The following is a 19,186-nucleotide window of genomic DNA, read 5'->3' on the forward strand; positions in this document are numbered from 1 at the left end:
TGTACACGTCGTCGGTGAAGACCTTCTACTTGACGCGCTCGCAGTCCTGGGTAGTCCTCGGGGTCGTCGCTGCTGGCGATGATCCGCTGCTGCCGCTCGTACTCCGCCAGCAGCGCCGCCTTCAACGCTTCCTCCGGCTCCTCCTTCACCTCCGGCTTCAGGATGAGGAGGCGCCGCCACGCCTCTCTTGCTGTCGCCGGCTGCCGTTGCCGCTGCCGCCGCGCCTCGGATTGACGGGCGTCGCCAGCTCCTCCTTCACCACGCGATTGGGGGCGGTGTAGGACGCCGAGCGGTACGACGAGGACGGCGTCAATCGGGCCGGTCCTGAGGAGGAAGAGTTGGAGGAGGACGAGCACGTCCTCCTCGGCTGCCATTGCGCTGCGGGAGACGGTGGCGGTGAGGACGGCGCCTCCAACCTTGGAGCGTCGTTGCGGATGCCGTGGATGACGCTCTGCAGGGTGCGCCCCGGAAAGCCCCAGAACAGGCTCATCACTGTTCCAGCTGTTCGGCCAGCCGATGAGGCCGGTGGTGCTGCGCATCTCCATGTCGTACTTGGCCTGGAGTAGGTGCCCCACCAGGCATCGTTGTTTTTGGCTGCCCAGGTCGGATCGGCCCGTTCCTCGGCGTCGAGTTCAGCCCGCCGGGCCCTGATGGCATCCTTTCAGCGCTACGTGCCTGGCGTGGACGGCGGCGGGACGCCTATGCCGTTCACGGCCATCTTCCAACCGCCGCTGCTTGGCAGGCACATGTCCGGCGGGACGGGTGATCCCACGTGGTACAGCGCCCACGCCTTCTTCACGGTGAGGCTGCCGCGGCCGAAGCCGTTCGCCGCGGCGATCTTGCGGGAGGACGACGACATTGCTTGGAACGACGAGGACAAGATCTGGGGGCGGCGACGAGAAGATTTGGGAGCGGCGAGAGATTGGGATGAACTTCAGAGCCTCTTAATGTACAACGGTGGCAGCGGGTGGTTGCACGCAATAAAACCGGTGCGGACGGCCACGCGGCCATGCACGGCGAGACGCGTCCTTGCGTTGCTTGGGAAAACTGAGACGCCATTAACGTCGCTTGAACAAAGGTAGGCGACGGGGTTTTAGGCTTCCGAGCCGCTGACGCGTCGGGCCTGCGTCTCTTCACCTCGCTTTTCGTTGTGTCCGGCGTGCCCGGAGCGTCCCCTGTGGGGCGGGGACGGACTCGGAGCGCCGGACAAAAAAAAAGGGTTTGGGGGACGCGGCTGGGAAGATTTTTTTTGTCCGGCGTGCCCCAAATCGTTTTGGGGGACGGTTTGGGGAACGCGACCGGAGATATTCTCTTGGTCTATTTCTGAAAGCCTGAAATTGTATTAATCGGGGCACTATTTAAGGTGAAAATTGTGCATACTTTTTTATATGAAAATCATGCTCACTTACACAAAAACGACCATGTCAATTCGCAAAAAAAAGACCATGTCATGAAGTGGACAAATCCCCATTCACATGCTCCCACTCTCTCTTGCCTCATCCACAAGCCGCACTCCCCACTTCTTCCTCTGTTGCCGGTGCCAGGGATGCCCCCTCCCGTGCCTCCCCTCCGCCGGCGAGACGACTTCCTCCTCCTCTACGCCCCTGCCCTGCTCCCTTCCATGCCTCCTTACCGCTGCTGTGACGACCAGCCCCCTCCCCTGCCTCCCGGCCGCTGCCCTCGCTCCGGCCGCACTCCCCCATCGTAGATCCCGGTCACCAGAGAGCCGGCACCATCATCTGCACCTGCATCTAGTTCTCCAGGTATGCAACCTCTTTTGACCTTGTTTTCCTTGCTGTCGACCATTTGATTTTTCCCTTGTTTAATTACTTCCTTCTTAATCTAGACCTCCATTCTGTTGCCGAATTGGTGTTATGTAATTTTGACACCCATTAGGGCATATGAATTAGTGTAGCGGAATTAACATAGGTGTTATATATACATAAATGTGCAATGAGATAACATAGGTCTTATATTCATCTTACCCAAGTTACCATGATACCAAATGCATACGTCCAGATGGTCCTCCCTTGTAGACATCATGACCTTCCATCCCCTTTATATAGACCTTTCTGTTTGATTCAGTTGAGATTGAAATTCCTGTAGTTGGAGAAGTACATAAATCGTCCTGATAAATTCCTGTAGTTGCAGCAGTTCATTAACCTCCTGGTACTTGGCTTAACTATTTTCTGCCGTGCTAGTGTCATGATCTTTTTATTCAATGTAATTGAGTATGTAGAAACAATGGTCATAAAATTTCTTGATAGCTTACTTCTCTGTTGCATGTTTAACTGCAGTAGCCCGTGAAGATAAATCATGTGAACTCACAGCAAATATGGCCGCAATGTCCAATAAAGATATCCCTGGGGCTGAAGCCCAGGCTTACAATGATGAAATCCCTGTCAAGTTATGTCAGCTTGATGGTGATCCCATTGGTTCTCTTGCAAATGTCCTTGCTGAACTACTGTAGCATGAAGATTCTTGTTCTGGGGATTCTAGAAGACTGACCAACTCCAGTAAGTTATTGCTACTGAAAGAAAACATTGCCAAGGAGCTCGAAAAGACTGAACTTGAGATTGATTCATTGGAATGTGATCTTAAATTAGTGACCACTGAACCTGAAAATAGGCCTCTTGAAAATGCACAAAACCCTTTACCTTCTAGTGGGACGCCAAAGGTTCCGGTCAAGCCTGAGACATGTGAAACATCATCTCCTCTGAAAGAACAAGGGGAGCTCTCTCCCTGCAAGATCTCCATGGAAGTTGAGACTGCTCCTGTTCACAATGTAATGGCAGTCTCTCCAGAAGGGAGTGTTGCACGTCCTGAACAATGAAATAGCCGGAGAATTCAATGAATTGGCGTTCAAACCTTTGCCTGCTGATCAACCTTGTCTTGATTTGTCGGCATTGGCTCATTTTTCAAGCCAAAGGAAGAATGACCTGAGTATCAGAAAGAAGCTTGCCATACGCAAAACTGAACTAAGATTCAAAGAGCAAACGCTCACCTTTAAATTCAAGGTGTTGCGGCACCTGTGGAAAGAGGATGTGCGTCTCCTTACAGTAAGAAAGCAGCGTACAAAGTCTAGCAAGCCCACTGATCAGAGCAACCGTGCATCACACAGTGGATCTCAGAGGCAGCGCTCCTCTAATCGCTCTCGATTGGGCATGCCTGGTCAGTATTTCTTTCTACTTATTCAAAGTACAATAATCCTCCATTCAACTTTTGAAACTACTATCCATCGATGCCTTTCTCGAGCTTCATAAATTCCTCATAATGATAAATTATCAACTCCTATGAATGTTTAGTACATGTTTCATACAGATAAATAAATTATCAGGACATCCTTAGCAACACCTGTTACTCTTATTGATTTCTTAGCAGAGCATATATAGCCAGTCTTTCCTAAATTACATACTGCGGTTCTAGTGTTACTCATATTGTTTCTTAGCAGAGTATATATTGCCAGATTTTCCTAAATTACATCCTGCTGTTCTAGTGTTGAAGATGTTTTGCGTCACTTCTTTTGTGTCACAATATATAGCAGACCTTGGCTGAAAAACGTAAAAAATGATATGTGATCTCAAAAACGTGATGGAGAACTCTACTGGACCTTTTCTGTTTGCATCAATTATTCTTTTGAATGCAAGGTCTCTTTGTTGTTTGCATTGCCTTCCTGGTGGAAGTGCTTTTCCATGATGGAGAACTCTATGTGACTCTAGTTGTTAATTTTAAACACGTAGTACAGCCTTGTAGAGCTGCAAACAGCAAAAATGAATGACAATTACCCAAGATCAGATCAAAAGTGCCTGTGCTGAAATAATATGCTTCTCATAAACTCGTGACTTGCAAGTTGCACCATATTTAAAAATTTCTACTGCTTTTCTATGGATCATCTTGAAGAAGCTCTTGTTAGTAGTCATTTTAGAATAAAGAAATATATACATGGTTAGAAAAAAACGCATGTAACCTTTTTCCCTTTCTTGCTATTATGGACATATACTATTAACCAGAAAACTCCATACATTTCTGAAAAACACAGTTTTTGAATAACGTTTCTAACCCTGGCCCCAAAATAGAGAAATTAAAAAGCATTGTACTTGGCTACAATTTCTTCCTACATGTTAATCAGGGATATTATAATGTTTGGTACCATAATGAACTTTGTTACTGAGATATAAGATGAGAGATTCAGCCAAACATGAATTTTTTCAAGTTTTCGGTACCAGCTTGTGAAGATAGCCGGAGAGCCTCACACTATTTTTAGCTTGGTAGAAATGACAAATAACAATCACACATGCTTTATGTTTATCACCAGCGACCAAAACTGTTTATTACCATGCACTATAAATAAATGTTAAAAATGAAAAAAAAACTTCCTGAACATGTCCTTTGTTGTGCATAAAATACAAAAGCAGTGTATAATCACTGATGAATAGCAAATTGTCCCATGCTTTATTACAGAGTGGGGATATTGTAAGAAGGAGTTTATATCCAGCATTGACATCCGTCCTCTTTCATGCAAATTGTCCCATGATTTATTACAGAGTGGGGATATTGTAAGAAGGCGTTTATATCCAGCATCGACATCCGTCCTCTTTCTCGAAAACATCCCTCCTCTTTCATGCTTATATTATATATAGTTTGATCTAAACAAAACCTGCAAATGAACAAAAATATGGTTAGCATCAAAAGTAGTTATCTAGATAGAACAACATAGATGCAAATATGGTTAGCATCAAAAGTAGTTATCTAGATAGAACAACATAGATGCAAATAAACTATGGAATTTGGACTCTAAGATGATCACCACAATGGAGCTGATTACTATATAAATATAAGTACAAGTGCGAAGTATCTGACCTACGATGTAAATATCTCCTTCCAGACGATGTTCTTCGTGTAGGTATTGACAGGACGCCGCTTCTTTTTGCTTTCAGCAGAGTTTTTTTCCTTGTTATGAGCATCTGGGATGACAAGAATCTTTACGTTCTTTCTAGCGGTAGATCTAGATAGCGCGACATATAACTGCCCGTGAGAGAACACAGACTCGGGCAAGTAAATACCGGCATTAGGTATAGTTTGCCCCTGTGCCTTATTAACCGTCATGGCGAAGCTGAGCCTAACAGGAAACTGTTTCCTCTTGAAGTGAAAAGGGAACATCTCATCATCGGAGGGGCAAAGTGGGATCCTTGGCAGGAAGATCCGCTTTCCAGCATGTTGACCCAAAACAATTTCTGCATCGATGACATTCCTTTGGAATCCTCGAACCACCAACCTCGTGCCATTACAAAGTCCGTTTGCAGGGTCAATGTTTCGGAGCAATATGATAGGGCAGTTGATCTTCAACTTCAGCAAATGTGGGGGCAGACCAGTAGGGGTCAGTGTGTTAAGAAAGTCAGGAGGGTAGTAGTTATGAGGGTCGTCAACCGCACAATCAAAGCTACGGTACACCATCTCTTGTCCCTGGAATCGATTAATCATCTTCAAATTAACCCTATCAACACAATCATTTCGTGTAGACAAGATTGCTCTGGATGTGATGTAGTTTGGGTCTGACATGTTAGCACCAAGGTTGGGAAAAACATTGTCTATTAGTTTATCAAGGTCGGGGCCCTTCTTCCCAGTATATGGCACACATATCTCGTCAGGAAGACATATGTCACCATCACCATTGGCCTCCTCCTCACCATCACCGATGCGCAGTAGGTACTCCGCAAACCAAGGATCACTATGTGCCCTCATATTGCGTTTGAGCTTTAGGTGAGTCATGCAATCCCAAAGGTAAGACCTACGTAGCGACGCATCAATTATCTGAGCCCTCGACCCCTTACGGACAACAGGTAGGACCTGCCTGAAATCTCCACCAAACACGACCGTCTTTCCACCAAACGGTAGATCTGGACGGCTCATTATATCGCGCATACTGTTGTCCAACGCCTCGACTGCTTGTCTCTTTGTCATGGAAGCCTCATCCCAGATAATGAGAGAAGCCGACTGTAGGAGCTTGGCAGTACCGCTCTGTTTAGTGAAGGTGCAATACCCGCCATCGTCAATGCTTAGTGGTATCTTGAATCGGGAATGAGCTGTTCTCCCTCCAGGCATTATGGAAGCTGCAACACCAGATGTAGCTGTTGCTACATCAATCTTTTTCTGCCCGCGAACCGTTGCGAGCAATGATCTGTACAGGAAAGTCTTTCCGGTACCTCCAGGTCCATCCACAAAGAACACACCACCCTCATCGCCACGAACAGCAGACATAATTTTTTCATACGCAGCCTTCTGATCCGTATTCAATGAGTCTGATAGATTTATGTCCTCCTCGTTGGGCTCAATCACAGACTCCTCGAAGATCTCCCTTTCCACACCAGTGGCGCTGTCAAATTTCTCATCGATATCAGGAAGAGGAAATGACTTTATGTCCTTGCCCATTGACTGTAGCATATTCTTGATATCTATCAAAACCTTCTGCTCAACTACAACATTGGATGGATCGGTGCGGCGATAGTCTTCCGACATTGCGTCCAAGTGCTTATCCCAGAGCCCGCGCACATCGCTAGGCTCGCAGAATACCAATATTGTTGCAAAGAGCCTTCGTAGAGATGACGGCATCTCGAATAGTGTAGATTCTGTAAGGGAGTCATCCAATGTGTTGTCCCCTTCGATCAACCCCCTTCTCTCTGCAGCTTCACGAAAGGATCCCAAAAGCTGGCCATTCACCGTCTTTAGGTCATTGTAGCAGGTGGCCCCAGTGACATGGTTTAGAAGGACTCGCAGGTAATAGCGATCCCCTTCCGCTGGGTGAGCCGACACAATCCTTCCAACCTGTATCTTTTTCGAAGGTGTACCATCTTTTTTTACATACCTTCTCTTCCAGCATTTACCCTGACCTTTCTTACCTTTCTGCCAAGTGTACCATTCGGGGAAATCCCTGTACAAGATACCACGGGCCTCCTCGTGTAATCTGTTTGCCTCAAAGTACTCAGTAAGCATTGACTTCTCAACACCTTCACGATTTACTACCTGCTGGATATCTTGGCTCTGTTTGAATGAAACCATGTGACAGTTTTCTAGATGGAGCTGCAGCTGCATCACAGGTGGCGAATTTTTACTCAACTCAAAGCCGTATATCCTCCACAAGGCTTCAGGAGGAGTCACCCACCTCGCATCTCTATATTGTTTGATCTCATCTATGTCCCCGTTGCTATCTGCCTTGTCAGCCTCGCTAACTGTGATAGAAGCCCGATCATGTCCCTTGTATATGTACTTGAATAGGTACTTAACGGCCTTTATGCTCGAGCATGCCTCAACATTGATGTGACAATTCAAGTGACGCAAAAGGTGAGGGTTGTATGGGACAACCCACCTATTATCTAGCAACTCCTTTCGAACCATTACTTTACAACCATCGTCACGTCGTCTGTATAGAGGGTACGAGTCCTTTCCCTGTAAGGTAGCCATATTGAAAGGTCGAGGGTACTGATTTTTGCAAGCAGCACGACCCTTCGTGCATGGACAATCAGGGTTCAAAACACCACATGGGCCATGCATCATATGTTTCACTACCATCTTGTACAGGTCCGGGTATTTTATCTTATTAGGGAGCTCGGCTGAGATAAGCTTGTCATATTGCTCGGGGCATGTGAGCTTGAATCGCCCCTCCATGATGAGCAAGAAGTGGGCATGTGGAAGGCCCCTCTTTTGGAACTCAACCACGTACACATATGCTTTCACCTTGCCAAGGATGTCCTTCTGAAGCAACTTGTCCTTGAGTTCCTCTAGTTTCGCCCTAAAGACACGGACAACAAGGTCTGGGCGATCTTGAGGTGTCTGCCCAGGGTAGAGCTCGCGCTTGATCTCATCCCAGTTAGGATTGCATGTCATCGTGAGAAAAATGTCCGGCTTGCCGTACTTGCGTACCAAGGCCATCGCATCCATGTAGCGACGCCTCTTGTCACGTGGACCACCAATAAATGACGTAGATAACACTGTACGCTTTCCAATAGCATCGGCTGATCCCTCACCGGCATGCAAGCTGTCCATCAGACCTTGGTACAGGTCCGCCCTTATGGTATCTTGATGATTCCATATATAGTCCAACCGTGAGTTCTCGATCTTGATATATGTGTCGACCGCGAACTGCTGAAACAATCGCTTTCCATGGAGGATCGGGTTAAATATCCCTGGACGCATCTGGAATTTGTAGCAGTAGTAGTCCCGCACAGACACACATTTATTTCCTCCGGAAACTGCATAGAGAATTTGGAATGAGTGGTGTTAGAAACGGGAGATCATTTTTGTTATCATGTAGTGCGCATGTAAGAAACAATCAAAACACAAACCTGGATCATTATCTTCATCACCATTATCATTGTTATCATCGAGGAATTGGGAGGACTCGTCGTTATTACGACGAGCTAGACGAGCTTCACGAGCTGCCATCACAGTATCATACGACACATTTTTCTTTGGGATATCGGTATGCCACCCAAGCTCACCTCTAGGGAAGAATAGTGGGTACGAGAGCGCGTCATAGCATCCGTGATAGGACTTGATACCATAAATATCTCTGTTTTTGCCTTGCAAGATCACGCTGTGGTCGAACTGTCTTCGTCGTTCGCTCCCCTCCACCCACACTGCGGCTACTTCGGAAGTGGTAGGTGCATTGTATCTTCTCTGGTCCATCCTTTGGTCAAGGTTTAGTGTGATACGATAATCATCAACATCCTCAACCTGTCCCATACTCCGTAGATGTTCAGAGTATGGATTATCACGAAGTATGTTGACCATCTGTGTGATTACTTCTTTGTCTTTTGCGCATTGCTCCTTGCGACAGCAACGATACCTGTGCTCTAAATTGGGGTCGTCATCAAAGAAGTAAAGCTCCAGGTGACTGCCTTGCAGACCATCTAGTCTGCCAAATGACCTTATGTTGTGGTACATTTGGCCATGAGCACGAAAAGTGTAGATAGGATGCTTTGATGTGTTAGTGGTATCACCATCAAGGTTGCAGTATAGTGAGGTGAATGAGAAATGTCCATTGAAAAACCTAATGTTATCACGGAAATGCCTAGCATCAGGATCTTCGCTTGTCCAAAGCCGCTCGAGACCGGGTGGTGTAACCGTGTTGGCTAGCTTGATCTGCCCATTACGACAGCAAAATCCTGGTGGCTCATGCTCGAACCTCTTTGCACCACAATGTTTATGTGTGCAGTCGGGAACAGGCTTGAGCATGTGCGTGTCAGTTGGTATTTTGTTGTACACCATGTCATATGGATCTGGGGCGTTTGGAACCGAAGCAGAGCCATCATTGACCTCATCTGTTTCAACATCCTCGTCGAGATCCTCTTCTGAAAAGGTGGATAACAACATTACTCCTAATATTATGTGGAATATGTGCACGATAGGTCTAGAACATGACCAAATTACCTTGTCCAGCAAACATGTAACCTTCCTCGTCTTCTGAGTCTTCTTCTAATATGACACCCTCCTCGCCTGTAGTATAATTATATTTTTATATGAGAACATGTTTGAAATAGGCATGGAATGAATGCGCGTTTAATAATTACCGTCGTCATTGGCTGCTGATTGTGTTTGATGTTTCTGAACAATCTCGGGGATTCGAGGTGTCGGAGGCGTAGTTTCTGCGTATAAAGCATGAAAGTATGGTCATTACAACCTTCAGAAGAAAAATGAAGATATGAAAATTACCAAATTTAAAGATGACTGATTGCGTTGGCGTCTCGGTACCATTTTCCATGGCTGATTGCGTTGGCATCTCAGTATCATTGGCTGGTGACTGAGTTTGAGTTTGGCGTCTCGGTATCTCGGGCGTTGGAGAAGTAGTTCCTGCGTACACAGTATGTAAGTATAGTCTTTAAAACCGTTAACGACTTACTTCGAGCAATCGAAAATTGAAGAGATGAAAATTACCAAAGTTAAGAATGGTTGATTGCGGTGGCGTATCAGTAACATTTTCCATGGTTATACATGGATTTTCATCTGCTGATGCAACCACATGCTTCTTACAATTTTCATAGAATGATTCATTTCGGAGAGCTAGCAACGTATGCCTTTCTCCAGGTGTTACATGTTTTCTCCGTGATATATTACCAACATCCATGTTAGGGGTCACTTCCCCTGACATTTGTTCTGTAGTAGGTTGGATATAAATAGGGGTTCCGCTGAAATCGGGGATATGCCAATCACATGTGGGTATGGAACCTTGAGGACCAGGAGTATGAATAGGCTCAGGTGTCCAACATGGGTTCTCCATGGCTATGGATTCTTTGCTCAGACTATTGCGTCGCGAGTCTTTGAGAGCTTGCTTAGAACGCTTTTGATTAGGAGTCATATCGGCATAACGGAGCCTTTCCCTAGCACGTTTTGCTTCAATTTGATCTGAAAACACGACATGATATAAAAATGTGTGCATGTAGCCGTCAAAACATGATTAATAAGAAATCCAATGTGCTAGAAGCAACGGGGAAACCTGAAAGTAATTCTTTACCTGCTAATGTTTTTTTTTGTTGATAGGCAGCATGTTTTTTTGCTAGCACTTCACTTTTCTCGTCGGTATTCATTTGTGCATATCGTTGCCTTTTCCGCTCACGTTCTCTTTTGAGTGATTCTTCTCTTTTCGTGCTGTCCATAAGTGCATTTCGTTCCCTACTTCGTTGCCTCCTCAGCTCATTTGGACATATGGGTGTTGTTTGAATGTTGATTGATGTGGGTCCATCAACAGATTCTACACAAGAAAAAATATAAGGAATGTAGCTACAAAATATAGATGAATTAGTACATAGTTGCATTAATTTTATTTGAAAAATAGCTGACTTCATACCAATGATGATGCTTTCTTCCTCTTGAGATGACATATGAGCTGTATGCATTTGGTATGCTTGATTTTCACCAGGGGCCAAATTTTCCTTGTTGGTAGCAGTGTCTCCTGGTTAAAACCCAAAAGATCATGTGTATTAGGTAGTAGACGGTAATTGGTAGATAGTTTCATTCATTTTATTTGAAAATTAGCTGCATTCATACCAGTGACGATGATTTGTTGCCCTTGAGATGACATATGATCTGTATGCATTTGGTATGCCTGGTTTTCACCAGGGGCCACATTTTCCTTGTTCGTAGCAGTGTCTCCTGGTTAAAACCCAATGATCACCCGGATTAGCTACAAATAGACATGAATTAGTACATAGTTGTGGTCATTTTGTTAGAAAATTAGCTGCCATCATACCATTGACCATGCTTTCTTTCCCTTGAGATGAAATATGTGTTGTATACATTTGGTATGCTTGATTTTCACCAGGTGCCACATTTTCGTTGTTCGTAGCAGTGTCTACTTGTTAAAACCCAAAGGTGGATTAGTTGCATTATAGAGATGAACTGTATAATGATGAGATTAAACACTGTAGTACTGAAAATACAATAACTTGTGTGGACATGTCATCAAAAAAACAAAGGAAGATTTGCAGACGATGTTAAATTACACCTGTAACAACAGTCATGAGTTGTAGTTGAGAGAGTGCAGATGGACCTCCATGTGACTCTGATGTGCATATAGCAGAAGACATGCATTGTAGTTTAGCTTTCTTTTGTTGATACGATTCACGACGCTTCCTAAGCATCTCATCTTTCTTTTCTCTATCCATTTCTGCATATCTTCGTCGAGCACGTTGTCTATTGCGTTCTTTGGCATCTGTAGGTTTCCCTCCATTACTGCTGTCGGCAACACCTAATAAAACACAAGACACCATCAGTTGTTGAGCATCAGTTGATTCACTTACATAGAATATATCATAGTTTTTACTTGTTTTGATGGTGTTGGACAAGTCTTTGAAAGGAGTACGGTCACTTGATCGTGTCGATGGATCCATCTGCAATGTATAAATTATTGCATTCAGTACTAATTGTTTTGACATGCTCTTCATATAAGAGAGGTGCCTGGTGATGCAACATAATCTAGTTTCACTGGAATGTTTCTCAAGTTAGTTTTGCAAAGTGTTACATCTTGTAAGAAATGAGAAGACAAATAAGGTGCACCAGATAAAGAGTAGTAAATCTGCATATTATCATTTACCAGTAATCTGCATTTGCAAAATTTATAGATATGGAGATTATCATATAAAACTGGATGTACATTCACCGAGTCGATCCTCCGATCTCGCGGTTTCCCCACTGGCCTCTTCACCGCACCGCAATTGATGGATGCCCGAGAGAGGTTCCGCCTGGATGGGTATTTCCCTTGACCATTGTTCTTGTTTTAATGTTTTCTTCTGGTGTCGATGAGTTATAGGCTCCTTGCAATTATAATTAAAAATAAAATTTTGCATGCAAATATGCATTTTAGCTTATCTGTATACTTAGGAACTATACACATACTAACAAATTGTGATGGAACCAGGGTGGATATTTCTGAAGATATTTTTTTAAGTACTTCAGGTGGTGCTCGAATCAACTTCAGGTACATGTCCAATTTTTTTCTTTTTCATATGGTGATGCAACTCTTTGCTGGATTGAACCATAGAAGAAATTTTCTTCAACATTTTTTGCTTTCATAACGTTCTCACTAATACCTATGACTTGGACAGACTAAGATTTTCTGTCATTAACTACTGTACTCAAGGAGTGTGCTCTAAAATAGAGTTAGATTGTCTCTAATTCTGTAGCCAAAAATCTTTCTACGTTTTGTTTCCTTGTGGTATATGTTATAAACAGAAAGGGGTTTCAGCATATAGTGCTCCACACCCATTAGAGGCAATGGTTTCTCACCAAAAAATACTTCAGAGCTGGGTTGCACTTAGCTATTACATATTCAAATCACAATAAGATGTTTGAAAATCATTGCATTCACTTGAAGTTTCAGAAAAATTCTTGTGTGCGAACATACATATTTTTCTTCCCTAGAAATTATGAATTGGTATTCAGAGATAGTTTCTCCTTTTTCATCTAAACACTTGGCACCTAATGGGTATCATATTGAACCAAAATACATATTTTGAAAATGGAGACCATGTAAGATGACATTCAAAACATTTTGAATGCTAATATGGACTAATAAATTACCAAGATAATATGCTTACCTTCAATGGAACCCTGATATAAAATTGATACGTCGACGGCCTCTAACAATTTGCACCGCCGTAGATGTTTGCATACGTCGGGTTTTGCTCGCCGTGATTATTTGCTCGATGGAGTGGAGCGAAATCTGGGGCAGGGGGGTTGGTTATTTTGCTGTCGGTGGAGTATAGCGAATTATGTGTGAGGTTTCTCCACATTTGGAAGGTGATTTTTGTATACTTAATTACCACCAATCAGGCGACGTAATCTGACTGAGTAATTATGGAATGAATAATGTGCCGTAAAATCAACTTCCTTATATAATTATATGTACAAGGAAGGTTATCTCCAATATTTGATACAGATCATAATGAGAGATCAATGAAATGCATGAAACTTGGCCTAGAATAATTCTATACGTAAAATCAACTTCCTTATATAAGTTTATGTAGAAGTAAGGTTATCTCCAATATTTGATACAGTTCATAATGAGAGATCAATAAAATGCACGAAACTTGGCCTAAACGAAGTCTATACCGAGATATTATATTGGGCTGCTAACTTACATGGTGGTTGGTGCCTGTAGTTTTCAATCACGTAATATACTATTACTGTACTGTAGAAACTTGGCTAATTCATAAATTTATCAAGAAGCATAAATATTCTCCAAGTGTTTGCTAATCAGAACTACATATAGGTTATAAACACCAAGTCAATGCCATTTTTTTCTGACGTATAATTTGGTTTGAGAAAATGATACTCACTCTCCGAGTAACATTTAAAATGCAGTTAGATTTTATCACAGCTGCATAACCAAATTTTCTAGTTAAATACATTGCAAGATGTTTCGTGCGATCGGTTCAATCTAATTTTGTTGACTCTCTATTCCTAATAAGTTGCTGTTAAAATGTAATATATTCATATTAAGAAGTGTTCGCTTATTTATTACGTGTTTTGTACACTTTTGCAGCCACTCTTCATGTGCTTCATCAATCATAAATTATTTCCCTGTTGTTGTGATAAATTCATAAGTGAAAGCCTCTGGTGGTTCTACATCAATTGCGTCAGTATATGGAGGTAGAGTTCTTTAACTTCTGAATTCACAATTAATTTATACTTATAAAGGACGATGTGCACTTGTATTTTGATAGTACAAGCACAACAGGTCATTCTTTTTTTCTTAAAATGTAATTTGGTTTGAGAAAATGATACTCAAACTCTGGGCAGCAGTTAAAATGCAGTTAGATGCTTTCTGGTTAATACATTACAAGATGTTTCATGCGATCGGTTTTGTCAAATTTTTTGACTCCCCATGCCTGATATGTTGTTTTTGAAATGCAATATATCCACAGTAAGAAGTGTTTGCTAATAAGCTAAGTGACTTGTACACTTTTGCAACCACTCTTGATGTGGTTTGTCAATGATCACTTATTTCCATATGATGTTGAAAAATTCAAAAGTCAAAAGCCCCTGATTTATCTACATCATGTGCGTCAGTATTTATAAAATCGACGTGCACTTGTATTTTGACAGTACAAGCGCATTCACTGGCACAAGGCTGATTTGGCTTGAACATGCCATGCACTTCCATGTATCATTTTGAATAAATCAGGAAAAACTCATTCCCACCAAAATCAGCCTGTATTGAGCATATATATAACAATCAGAGGCATAAGCTGATACACAATTTAACAATTGATGACATTATATCAATAATGTAATAAAATATCATTCAGCCAACATCCAGCATTCAAATCAGATCCTCTAGTTTCTTTTATAGGAGTACACAATAAAAAACAATAAACTGGAATTGTTCAAAATAGCCAAACCGGCAACCTTTCAAACAAAAAAATCTGATCCTAGCAGGTTGACCAAATCTCTAACAAATTGTGGGATGTTGGCTCCACTTTCGTTATCTTTGTACGAAAGCATGTGTACCACCGCTCTGTTCCGTAGGGCATAACCAACCTGCAAATGCATTATACATCAATACTGCCGAAGAGACATAATAGTAAGTATTGTAGATTTTAATTCAATACAGACCGTGTCATTTGCTCGGACAACTTCTTGACCATCCCACCACCGCATAAACTTGAGCACCAAGAATCCTGACATGTGGCTATATAAAAAGTACACATTTGTTGTTAGCGAGACTTAGACAAGATATGGTCAATACAATCTTATGCCATGGATTATCACCTGTCATGGGTTGTAGGCAGTCCAGATAGTGTGATGCGGCGCCATAGGAAAATGTCATCTTTCCATCCTTCTATTGCGTCTTGAAGAGCAATGTTCAGGTAGAATGATATTTCTTTGAGCTTGAATATATATTTCTGATGGAGTCTTGTTGGACACATGTCTGTGCTAGGAATGGGATCAAGTAGAGTAACGGTTCGTTGATCCAGGTTGAACACAAATAGAATATAGTATCGGCCACAGGTACGATACGGTATCAAAATCTGCATAAGATTGTATTATTAATTATTACCATGTATGTGTGATGCAAACTGTATGTATCTTCCATATAGCAGACTTACCGAGTTGCAGGCTGAAACATGGAACTCCATTCCTGGCCAGCAGTCACACATTGTTGCCATGATCTGGCGCTTAGCGTCAAAGGGTAAACGCTGCTTTGGGTCTCTTGTGGAGTCAGTCACCAACGTCTGAAATGAGAGTTTAAATAGTAGAAATTATTTTAGATAACATATGGTATAGCATGTAAGATGAAGCTAAACATTAGTACTCACGCAAAATCTGAGATCCATAATGTGATAATTACTGTCCATAAGCAATCGGGCTTCGTCTTTAGCGGTTACTCGTACAGCCATGTTGAAACATTCAGTGTCTATACCATTTGTCTCCTTCAACAAGTCTTTCAGTTGTTTAAGACTTATACTAATTGGGTAGGGCTTAGAGCTCTGAATCCATATTTCTCTACCAAACAAAGCACGAAGTTAACCCACAGATAAACATAACACTCCAAATTGGGCAAAATCGTATATAAATTGCACTTACTTAATGCTCTCTTCATCGTTAACATCCAAAATATATTTCCTAAGTTTGGACAATAACTCATATTTGTTAATCGGTTTGGCCATCCTAGAAGGAAGTGAAGTGTCACTGAGCAACTCAGATCGTTTAGGGGGAGGGCAATTCTTGTCCCACATAATGACATCGCCTGTATCTGCATCATTGTCTGGATGCTCATATTCTGGGGTTCCTTTTAAATCATTCAGAACAGTATCATGCAGAAGTAAAGGTAATTGCTTCCTAAAATTTTTGATAACATCCTGCAAAATAAGTAGTGCAAATTATTAATGGCATCAATGTTATTGCATCAGCTATAATATTTAATTTTTGAATCATTCTGAAAGTACCTGTGTTACATCATGTGCTAGTTTGTGGCCTGTCCATTCTTCCATGAGTTTGATCACAAACAAACCGCATGATGAGCTGCACCATTATAACAATTCATTGATGCAAGTCCAACCACTTTTTAAATAGCAAAAGATAATACCTTGGTACATACCCATCTGTCTGTAGTGGGTCCTGAATAGACTCCTCCCATGGCCAGGTAGTTATTTCAAGGTCTTGCCACTTCTCACCTAGATTAAAATCACCCATCTGAGCAGCATGTGCAAGCTGATTCTGGAGACCCTGTAGCTGTTAAATAGAAAAGGAAATGACAAGGTTATAAAAAATATAGAACATTTTTTCCGCAAACAATTAAACATGAATATGAGGGTGTCCAGTGATTACCGTAACTTGTAGGTCTGGACGCTCCATGCTTGGACCAAAAGAATCAAATATTTGTATGCAGCGGCTGGGCCCATTGACGTTAAATAGAATCCAATGATTTCTATTCGCGTTAACGGGCACAAAGAGCTGACAAGAAAGAAAGTAAGTGGTAGCAATAGCTTTGTATTTAATTATGTGTGTAATCAGAAAATATTGTGATGTTACCATGTCATGCTTAAGATATTTAAGCACACGTTCTATAACCTTGTCAGCTTCACTCGCACTAATAGGATTTGTGGCATCTCGACGCATCAAGTTTGAAATATGAGTGCTTTCAAGCCAAACCTGACCACCTGCCCTTGTAGATAGATGCTCTTGAGCCCTTAAGTAGTAAATATAAGCATTCATGACCTGTAGTTTGGAGCAAATGTAGTGTGAAAAATGAAAATCAGATTTACAATAGAATGCACATATTTTAAAATATAGAAAATGTTACTTACGTCTCCACATAACCATCCGTTTTGATCAAACAAGCACTCTATATCAGTGCGCGTCAAGCATGCGTCAAGTATCCGCACCAGTTTAGTCTTAGGCGGGAAAGACATGATGTATTCTTTAATCTTCTCATGGCTCATCGCTTCCATCTTCTCATGGGTCATCGCTTCCATGGGTAAAAGGGTTGTGCTCATCTACAATAGAAAATAAAAAGATAATCAAGCGGATCATATGAGGGTTATTGAAAGGACAAGTATGAGAACTTTGAGCGAGATTACTATTTAACTTAGCTGGATTTTTAAAGGGTAATTGAAGGGATCGACAGCGCCGGGCACAAAATAAAAAGTATACTTTGGTCTTTTGGTAGGAAAAAGTATACTGTTAAATTAGTTTGATCTCGTACTCTCTATGTTAACTACAGTCTTCTATCTGTGATTTATCACATATGCTTATAATTGGTTTGTTCTTCCTAGATAGGTTCCAATATAATTGGTTTGTTCTCTGATAATTGCATTTAATCACTGAAATAACTTTGGCATTAGGAAACTACAAATTACTGCATATACTATGATCTCAAGAAGAAAATAAGCCCATGGTTTCAACTGTTCAGCAGTGGAAAGGGACACCCCCAGATTTTTAATATGGGCAACATATTAGTTGCATCCAGAGTATTATGAAAGATTTTACAGGGAAATAATCAGCTTTAGGATAGGACTGCTTTCTAGGGAGATTTCACTATGTTATAATCAGCCTTAGTATAAAATCCACCCTAACATGGAATTCACCTACATGCTACACTATTTATACAGCAGTGGCAACTAACATGGAATTTATCTCATTTGAGGCAAAAGTCAACAATCTACTTTGGGTGTCGGGAGATGCAGGAGCTATAAAAGATTTTGCAATTCCATGAAAGGTATATCTTTATTTTCAATACACATGCATCTAATTTCAAATCAATTTACAGGGGAGACAACCATTATAGGATCCACCCTAATATTCAGTTATCTGAATTCACCTACACGCTACACTATCTATATGGCAGTGGGAACTAACATGGAATTCCCTTTGATGGCAGTACCACAAATTTAGCACATGTATGGCAAATGAAAGAAGCCAGTGAGTCAGCACATTTGAGGAAAACGTCAACATCATCTACTTTGGGTCAAGAGAGATGCAGGAGCTGCAAAAGATTAGGCTAGACGCATTATGACCGGACACACAAGGCCTCCTAGGGAATCTGATATGAGGCAAGGTAAATAGATCTCAAAGCATGAAATCTCAAGTATCCTATCAGATTGGTATTAGTGAACTATTAAAACATTATGATCTGACAGATTGGCATTTGTTCAAACCATGATTACTGCAGATTCTCACATGATGGGGAAGTTCTTCAAACAAATTGCATACAACTGGTGATCCGCATGAGAGTAAAATACATACAATTTGTTACCTTTACTGGTGATCCGCTATTTCCCTGATGGGGAAGTTCTTCAAACAAAGTGCACCTCAAGTTGACAAACTCATTACTCTCCCTGATGACTGGTACCCTTTATATGCACGCACCAGAAAGCATGGCTGGGCGATTAGGATTCTAACGATATTGTTGATCCGCAATGATGGAGTTTCCTTTAAAATGTGAGAGATCCCTAAAATGGTGGAGTTTCCTTTGAAATGGCTGGGCGTTTCAAATTAGTGTGTACTTTCCTTTCATGTAGCCATGACGTAATGGTGTGTTGTTAAATTAGTGTGTACTTTCCTTTCATGAGATCCCTAAAATGCTGGAGTTTCCTTTGAAATGTTGCAGTTTCCTTTGAAATGGCTGGGCGGTTCAAATTAGTGTGTACTTTCCTTTCATGTAGCCATGACGTAATGGTGTGTTGTTAAA

At 42.0% G+C, this 19,186-nt stretch overlaps 1 long non-coding RNA gene across 2 annotated transcripts; it reads left to right on the forward strand.

Annotated features, from left to right (window-relative positions):
* Positions 1-1,538: 1,538 nt before the first annotated feature.
* Positions 1,539-19,186, forward strand: LOC127300077 (uncharacterized). 2 transcript variants are annotated; one of them, XR_011745043.1, is made up of 3 exons: positions 1,539-1,763; positions 2,298-3,171; positions 18,668-19,186. It is a non-coding gene; the product is annotated as an uncharacterized lncRNA (long non-coding RNA). The 2 variants fall into 2 exon arrangements; XR_011745042.1 differs by lacking the exon at positions 18,668-19,186 and adding an exon at positions 12,114-12,179.

Source organism: Lolium perenne, chromosome 5, assembly GCF_019359855.2.
Source record: "Lolium perenne isolate Kyuss_39 chromosome 5, Kyuss_2.0, whole genome shotgun sequence".
In the NCBI taxonomy this organism is placed as follows: Eukaryota; Viridiplantae; Streptophyta; class Magnoliopsida; order Poales; family Poaceae; genus Lolium; species Lolium perenne.